Source organism: Quercus lobata, chromosome 1 (assembly GCF_001633185.2).
Source record: "Quercus lobata isolate SW786 chromosome 1, ValleyOak3.0 Primary Assembly, whole genome shotgun sequence".
Classification (NCBI taxonomy): domain Eukaryota; kingdom Viridiplantae; phylum Streptophyta; class Magnoliopsida; order Fagales; family Fagaceae; genus Quercus; species Quercus lobata.
Window position 1 is genome coordinate 38782142 of NC_044904.1, and position 8766 is coordinate 38790907.

General features: G+C 33.3%; 1 long non-coding RNA gene across 1 annotated transcript; it reads left to right on the plus strand.

Moving 5' to 3' along the window:
- Positions 1–5503: 5503 nt before the first annotated feature.
- LOC115953729 lies at positions 5504–8541 on the plus strand. Its single transcript, XR_004083782.1, has 4 exons — positions 5504–5696; positions 6422–6486; positions 7697–7755; positions 8318–8541. It is a non-coding gene; the product is annotated as an uncharacterized LOC115953729 (long non-coding RNA).
- Positions 8542–8766: the final 225 nt, after the last annotated feature.

The window sequence follows — 8766 nt, forward strand, 5'->3', positions numbered from 1 at the left end:
TTTGTATAAAAGTATAGGATTCAAACCTATTATGAAGAGATACGATGGAAAGAAATAAGGAATAACAGCAAGTATCAACAACATGAATCGCGTGAAGGAGAGAAAAGCCAAACTAAGGAAATGACAAACGTAGCAAGAAATAAGAAATAGAAACAAGTATTAGCAATAGGAACCGCATGAAGGAGAAAAAATCCAAACCAAAAGAAGAGACAATCGTAGCAAGGTTGGGGGCTCTGTTGCCTTGCAACTTAGCCATGCAGGAGAGGCAGGGCTTATGACTGACGAGATGCAGAGGGTGTGGTTTGGTGGAGTGGGGAAATGACCTAGATTTGATATCTTGCTAAGACCACTTTTGGGCATATGCCTTGCTGGGAAGACATCTTTTACCAAAATAAGAAGAAGGTAGGTGGGAACCATCTGATGCATGCTATTGAATGAAGACAAAGATAATTAATGAGGACTTTATTGTTTTGGGAAGAGAGAGAGGTAATGGTGTATGGCGGACTAGCCTTTACAAAAGGACAAGAAAATTTGTCATGAAACCAAGGTAGTGAGATTGAACCCACTTGACATTGTCAGAAGGTAGTGAGTAGTACGTTGGAGTGTTGAGTGTCTACAATAGACAAAATGGTTGGTGAAAGTAAGGGTAAAAAGGGAAAAGAACATGGATTGAGTTGTGGTATAAATAGAAATAGTACCCATGAATATGGGAACAACAACAGTAACCTAGGAAATCAAAAGAGTAAATGGAGATAGTGAAAGAAGAGAAAGAATGGAAAGAAAGAGGAACTTGAGAGAAAAAGAGAAGGGGCGTATACAGCATGAGAGAATATCATGCATCACTAGGATTCATTTCCCTCCCTCAGAAAACACAAAACCATACTTTTTGCAATCTCTTATGGATGACTACTCTAACTCACATTCTAAACCATGGTTTTGAAACCCAGACTGTTCATTGAACCGTAAAAGAGAGAGGTTCAAGGTTTTTGAGGTCGAACTAAGGTTGAACCGAGGTCGAACTGTGATGATATCATAATTAATTTAATACTTATTTTAAACATATTAAATTAATATAAATACAAAATTTGACTAAAATAATCCCTAAATAAATATAAAAATCTATATTTCAAATGTATTTTTTATATCATAACTTTCATAAGATAAATAAAAAAATTAAATTCAAAGCAAACATAATAAATAAACAAATATGTAATTAAATGCATAACAATGTCAAGGTTGATTTACTGATTATAAAAAAACATAGTTGATATACTTAAATCACTAACCAAACCAAATAGTAAACCATTGTTATCAATTTTAAATCTAATATAAAATATTATTAAAATATTAAAGAGGACAGTTGATGAAGCTTAAGCTACTGTGGTAATAGTGCTATATCAAAGTCATCAAAAAGAAATGAATAAATAAATATATCAAGACTTATGTGATCTGACATTTGTGGTACACGATGGGTGAGAAAGTCAAGGCATGTTTTACTAATTATAAGTGATTAGTGGTTATTGGTTTAAATTTGAACCTAATATTAAGATTACTTTTTTACTTCAATAATAATAATCAATAACAACCTATTACTTAAAATTTGTTATAAAATGTTATGAAAATACTATAGATATCTCATTTCTCTTTTAAAGTTCTTATACTTTTCAAAGAGAAATGATATGTCCACAACATTTTTACAACAAATCCTAAGTGGGAGGTTATTACTGATTGTTATTATTAGGTTAAAAAAGTAATCTCAGTGCTAAATTTAAATTTGAACCAATAACAACTAACTACCTATAATTTGTTGTGAAAATATTATAAAAATGTTGTAGACGTAACACTTTTTAAATTGTGTAAGTACAACTTGTTTTTCCTTTTTCTGTTTCTTTTATTTTTCTTCCTTTTTTCTCCACGTTTGATTGATTGATTGATTTATCTCCTCCACCATTTATAATTTTACATCTTTTATCTTTTTTTTTTTTTTTTTTTACTAGTATCTTAAAGTTTTCTCATCCACCCATTTAAAAATTTTATCTTTCCAATGCCTCTTACTTTCCCAATGCCTAGTTGCCTACACATTTTTTCATGGAACTCTTTCTCTTTTTTGATGAACACTCTTCTCTCTTTCTTCTTCACAAATCTCCTTAGTTCTCACAAAACTCTTCCTCTGCTCCTTCTCAGTCTCACTCACGGAAACAATCATGGTTTTTTTTTTTTTTTTTGGTCAAAAACTCTTGCAGAGCATTGCATTGTCACCGTGCAGTGGCTGCTCCTTTCTTCTTCTTTTATTTTTTTTATTTGTCAATAAAAATTTTGCAAAAGCACTCATTGCTGAAAAGAAAATTTCACCTGAAACTATTCAGAACATTGATGCGAGTTCAATGTTTGACAGAATGTTATGGTTAAAACTTCAACAATGGTGATTTGGTGCTGTGAGTCTATAATCTTTTTATTTTTTAAATAAAAATATCTTTGACTTGAACCGTGAAAACCGTTCACGGTCCTTAAACCCAAGCGGTTCAACTGCGGTTTGAACGGTCTCTTGTTTTTCTTACTTAGAACGGTTTCTAGAGGTAAAAGAACCAAAATAGTGAGAGGTTTGCGGTTTTCCCGGTTGGACCATACGATCTGGTTTGGATTTCAAAACCATGTTCTAAACCATTCAACTTTGTAGCCTAATTGGGTAACAAGGTTGTGTGAGTTGGAGTTGAGCTCTCTTAGTCAATATCTTGTTGAGAACATTATTTTGTGTGGGGCAAAAACAAACGCAAAGGCCCAAAAGAGTGAGATTGGGCTTTGGGGAGAAGCCCACTACAAGTAATTTGTAGAGATGGGTATAGTGGATTGACACATGGGCTCCTAATCCAAAGGGTTGAAGTCAAAGAAAAAGATCCATATGGAAAGAAAATAGAACCAATAAGAAAAATGAAAGTCAAAAGGTTATATTGATACCTCGTCGGTCAGCCGAGGGAGCTTTTTGTAGTTCAGGGTTACAAGCTTTTGGGTTGGTTCTCTCTAATCTCCAGGTTTTGATCCCTGTTCACTGGGATCTCTCCCCCTTTTATAGTATTTACTCTTTCATCTTGGCCCTCCACCTAGAGGGTGGTGGATTTCCCACAGATACTTATCCCATCCCACTTTAGGAGGTAGTGTTGAGTGAGCTACAGGTTGTCCTGACATTGTTCAAGTGTCATTTAGCCATTAATGTGGCTGACCTAGTTGGTGCAGTGCATTCAATGTGGAGGTGATGTGTGCTTCCTTGACAAGTTTCCCATTCTCTTTCTCTTTCCGTGCTGGCCATGATTGCCTCCCTCGGCTCATGCCTCCAAGCTAGGGGCAGGGCTCCTCTTACTTATTTCGGTTAATCACATCCGAGGTAGTTGCCTTCCTAGGGTTGTTTAAGGGTCCTTGTTTAATCCTTTCTTTCAAGTTGTACTAGGTTTGCCCTCATGGGATTTGCTAGCTAGGCTTTACTGTCAACTCTTGACAAACCCAAAATTACCATTAGTTATATTTAATACCACTATATATATATATATATATATATAGGGTCTGTTTGGATTGAGCTTATTGTTGCTGAAACTGAAAACTGAAAACACTATAGCAAAATAATTTTTAAATGTGTAAATATTACCGTGGGACCTATTTTTAATATTTTTTAATGCGTGAACAGTGTTAGCACAGTGCGTGAACAGTGTATTTACTGTTCATAACGGTAAAATTTGTCCCCCCAAAGTCAACAAATGCAGACCAAAAAAGAAGAAGGAGAAAACGTGACACTGGAAACGTGGACGCAGGATTCATCTGAATCCAAACGCCCTCATAATTGTACTCTAGGTCTTATTAATAAATTATATCTCAAAACTTTATTATACATACAACCCCTTCATAAAATATTCGTAGTAATACAAAGTCATGAATGTTAACTGCCACTTAGAAGATTACTACATCTTAATCCTTGAGTACCCGGTTTAATCCTTTAAGTTATTCATCATATATTTATGAAATCCAATTTCATAAATATATACTTTAGTAACTTCTTACTAAAGTAGTTAGGCCTAACATTCTGAATAACCAAACCCATTAAACTTATCTCAAGGGAATATTTTATATCTCCGTTAAGAGATTATGAATTTCATCTTGAGAATATATGTTCTTTCAACACTAAATGTGGCTGCCCAACATACTGAGGTTTTGATTGTGACTTTAGATCTCACTCTTGATATATCAAAGTAACCTACACTTCATGATTAGGTTCATTATTCTATTAGGATTAAGAGTTGATGTAAATAGAAGTCATGAGATTTATTATTCGTTTGACAGTCATTAGTAGAATAATAATTCTCATAGCGGTCCAGTTCAATATATCTTAGCACTTAAAACATATCAACATATTAACTAGAAGTCTCTACTTCCATGATCAAGACAAATCATCTTAATTGATATGTTATAGTCTTCACAGATGAAATGCCCAATTTCATCACCGACTATGAACTAAAATTCTGAATTTACAAAAAATTTGTGATTTATATCTTCTGTGACTAAATCACATAAATCACACACTATGCATCTCATGGACTATGTGATAATGTCCAAATATTCATGTTACCGTTATTTTAGATAATAATAAAACAACTTTATTAATCATAACTAAATATCATACATAATGTCATACATAGCATCATACAATAGGATTTAAAGGGCATATATCCTAACAATCTCTCACTCGCCCTAAAAACTATTGTGCACTAATCTAACTCCCATTCCCTCCAAATGTGACTTAAAAGTCCTTTGGAGCAAGGCTTTGGTAAAGGGATCTGCTAGATTACTTTGCACTATCAATCTTTGCTACTACTACATCTCCCCGAGTAACAATGTCTCAAATGATGTGATACTTTTTTTTTTTTTTTTATGTGCTTTCCTTTCTTGTGATTCCTTGGATCTTTGGATTGTGCAACCGCTTCACTATTGTTGCAAAACAATGTGATAGGAACTTGCTCAATTCTCACAACACCAAGATTAGAAAGGAATTTAGTGAGCCAAATAGCTTCCTTTGCCGCTTCATAAGTAGCAATATATTTAGCTTCCATGGTGGCGTCAGCAATACAAGATCGCTTAACACTCTGCCAACTTACAGCTTCACCTCCCAAGGTGAACACATTACTTGAAGTGGACTTTCTGAAATCAAGATCTGATTGAAAATCTGAATCTGTATAACTAATGGGAATCAAATCCTCACTATGGTAAACAAGCATATAGTCTCTTGTTCTCCTTAGATACTTGAGAATATGCTTTACAGCTTGCCAATGTTTAAGTCTTGGATTTGATTGATATCGGTTAAGGATGGCAAAATAAGCTCAAACCCATTTGTCCACCCAAACCCACCTACTCTAATTAAACCCAAACCCACCCAATTATTAGTTGGGTTAAATGGACATTAACCCAATTAGACCCAATAATTATTGGGTTTTAACTAAAAACCCATTCAACCCAAAATCAATACAACCCAAATTCAACCTAGCCCTTCCCAAAAAAAAAAAAAAAACCCAGCCCTCAGGTTTCATGAGGGTTTTCATTTTCCCTCATTTTCTCGGCTTCCAATCACATCAAAACTCTTCAAAGCTTCAGCAGATTTCTGAGTTGTTTGCCGGAATATTCACGCTATCTCTTTCCGGTCACTCTAGCACTCATCGGTAAGCTTCGAATCTCAGATTTGGTTCCTCTCTTTAGTTACTCAAAAGTCTTCTTTTGCTTTCCTTCGTTTTCTCCGTTACCAAACAGTTTACATCTTCTAATTTTGTTTGATTTTATCTTTTCTAATTTCGATTGCCTAAACTTTTTTTTGGTAATTTAAATCTGTGAAAGTAGTTAGTATTTGCATTTCGAAGGGTACTGGATTAAGAATATAGTAATACTAACATGTTCTGCAAAGTAAATGAAAGAAAAGGGTTTAAAGCTTAATGGGGGTGATGGGTTTTCTTTGAATCACTAAGTAAACGTGTTTGCCACCTGGGTTTTATGTAGGCATTTTGAGTTGTTTATATGTTCTTTTTTCTAATGGTGTTTGGTATAATTGTATATTTGAATCTTTTCATTATTAGAAAATGTGGAAATGACATTCAAGTGTGAGAAGCAAAAGTGGAAATTTCTTTTATTTTCTGCACTTTTTTTTTCTTCTAAGGAATTTAAAATAGGGTGATTGAATTTCAGTTAATGTTTAGTTGGGTTTGACTGTTGTTGAACATTTAGCCTTTTATCCCAAGTCCCAACATAAGTATTATGCTGCAAAAATTCATTTGTTTCTATGGCCTTTGAAGATCTCTTTGTGTGTTGAAATACTGCAAAGTAGAAAGAACGCTTATGCTACGTTAAGTACTTCGTTTTCTTCATTTGTAATTCATTTGGAATATTGATGTAGGTGGATATGTTGTGGTGAATGAAAAGCTGCCTAATTATGTAGTCCCATATTTGACTGACTTCAAGGTACTCATTTTTGTAAACTTTAAAGACTATTTGTATATATTTGAATGTTGTGAGTCTTCAAAGGGAAAGGTTACTTGGTTTTCAAATGCTGCTGTGTGTGAGAAATCAAAGGTGCATACATGTGCTACTTTCTTATTAAATGTTCTTTCCTTTCCAAGTTTTTAATGAATGCTACATATGAGGATTTCTCTGGTTTTGTAATGGAGCATGGATCACATTAGATTGATTGCATTCAACCTTTTTCTTTCTTTTGCTTTCCTTTTTCCCTTGGATGGTTTGTCTCCTGTTGTACAATATGGATGTAGCCTTCTCAAGTGAGTTCATTCCTGTTCAGCCTTCACATCCCATTTAATAGCATTGTAAAATTAAAGACATCATAAAAATTATATATGCATTCAAGTGTTACTTATGGCTCTATAGAACAATTTGTATTCCCTTAATTGTAATTGAAGCATTACTAGTCTATGTAACTACTATATTTAAATATATAAGTTCACTAATAAGTTGCTCTTTGGGCTGGATCTAAGTTTGGCTATGTAGCATCTTCAATCAAATATTGATTTTAAATAAGTTTCCTCTCTATTCCTTCCTCAGCAATTAATATGATAAAAGTAAAGCAGTGAAACATACTCCAAGTTTAGATATATATCATTAACAAACAACTTTTCTGTTTTTTTTTTAGAGGGGGGATGAATGGAAAGATGCAGTCAACACTAAGCTTCATATATGCAGTAGCTCATATACTTTTGGGATTATTATTATTACTTTTGTTTGGTTGTGTGACATATATTCTCTATTAATGGCAGTCTTGGATATGAGTTTAAATTAATTTTATTGCAACCAAAAACATTTCTCATTGTGTATTCTAAAATCATTTGTTTGCATCAGCTTTGGCATATGCTTTCAAAGATCTTCTTGTGAAGAGTTTGATAAGATATATATATTGCTCTTTGCAAATTTAACTGACAGGTGGTTTGTCAGTAAAGTTTAACTGACATGTTGTTTGGTATTTTCTATTTAACCTATAATTATTTATTTATAAGATTAAGAACTTGTAAGTTGTAACACAGCACAAGCAACATTGTTTAAACTATAATTCTTTATGCCACATTATTTGAGTGGTCAAGTTTTAGAATGGTTCAAAATGCTGAGTTTTATTTTTTTATTTTTTTTATAACTGTTGGTGGTTTTGTTTTCCTTTACATTTTAGAGATGGATTCAATGAATGAAGAAAATGATGAGTATTAGGTGAAAGGAAGCTATTTTAAGGTAAATTTTTCTGTTGTTTGTGTAATTTTTCTTTAGGTTTTTTTTTTTTTTTTTTTTTTTACAAGATAGAATTCTACTCTAGCCTAATCTAAGTATATATGTGTGTGAAACTCCCTCCTGGAGACTTGAATCTCGGCCCTTGTTCCTCACACCCTACAAGCACTTATACTTGTGGAGTGACCATCGCACCAAGGGTGTGCGGTGGTAATTTTTCTATAGGTTTTGGTAGTGGGAACTAATTGTTCTTGTTTTAATTATTATGCCTTCTGGCACATTTATTACTTCAGTATACCTTTTCATAAATTGCTAGTTCATGGGATATATCCATTTTATAGAGAAAGTTATATTTACTTGGTCTTGCTGGGATGATATAACTTTTGTAGCGAGAGTTGCCATGGATGAGATTTCTTAAATATAGGTCCAGATGTATTGACTGATCGTTTCACTACATGGAGGATATATGTGAATATTTTGGCTTATATAAGAAGTTTTGTGACTTGATAGTAAAGTATATTGGATGAAATTATGTTTTTCACTTCTATTTTTCTCCCTTTTTGTGCAGCTCGTATCTGCCACATACAAGAAAAAAGAGGTTAACATCTGGGATCCTAAGGCTTCAAATTTTTTTGGGTTCGAAGAAGACTTTCTTGGGGATACATTTAAAAATGTATAACCTGCATTAATCATTGAGTGCAGTCTTTTTTATTTTGATCGGGTTAGCGATGGCTTATCCTTATAAACATGTAAATCAGAATCTGGAAAGCATTTTTAAATCCTTTGCTACTCTTCAGTTTCTTTGCATTTTCCAACTTACATTACTACAATTACAAATAACAATTTTTTCATAGTTGTAGTAGTAGTAGTTGTAGATTTGTGTCTTTTGTAATTCGTATTATGTTGATGTAGGATGGTAACACATTTTGGTGCACAAGACTTTCGTGTTGTATGGATAGTGATATCTCTATAAAGAATGCATGGTCATACTTCAAAAAGATTTTGGTAGTATTCTGA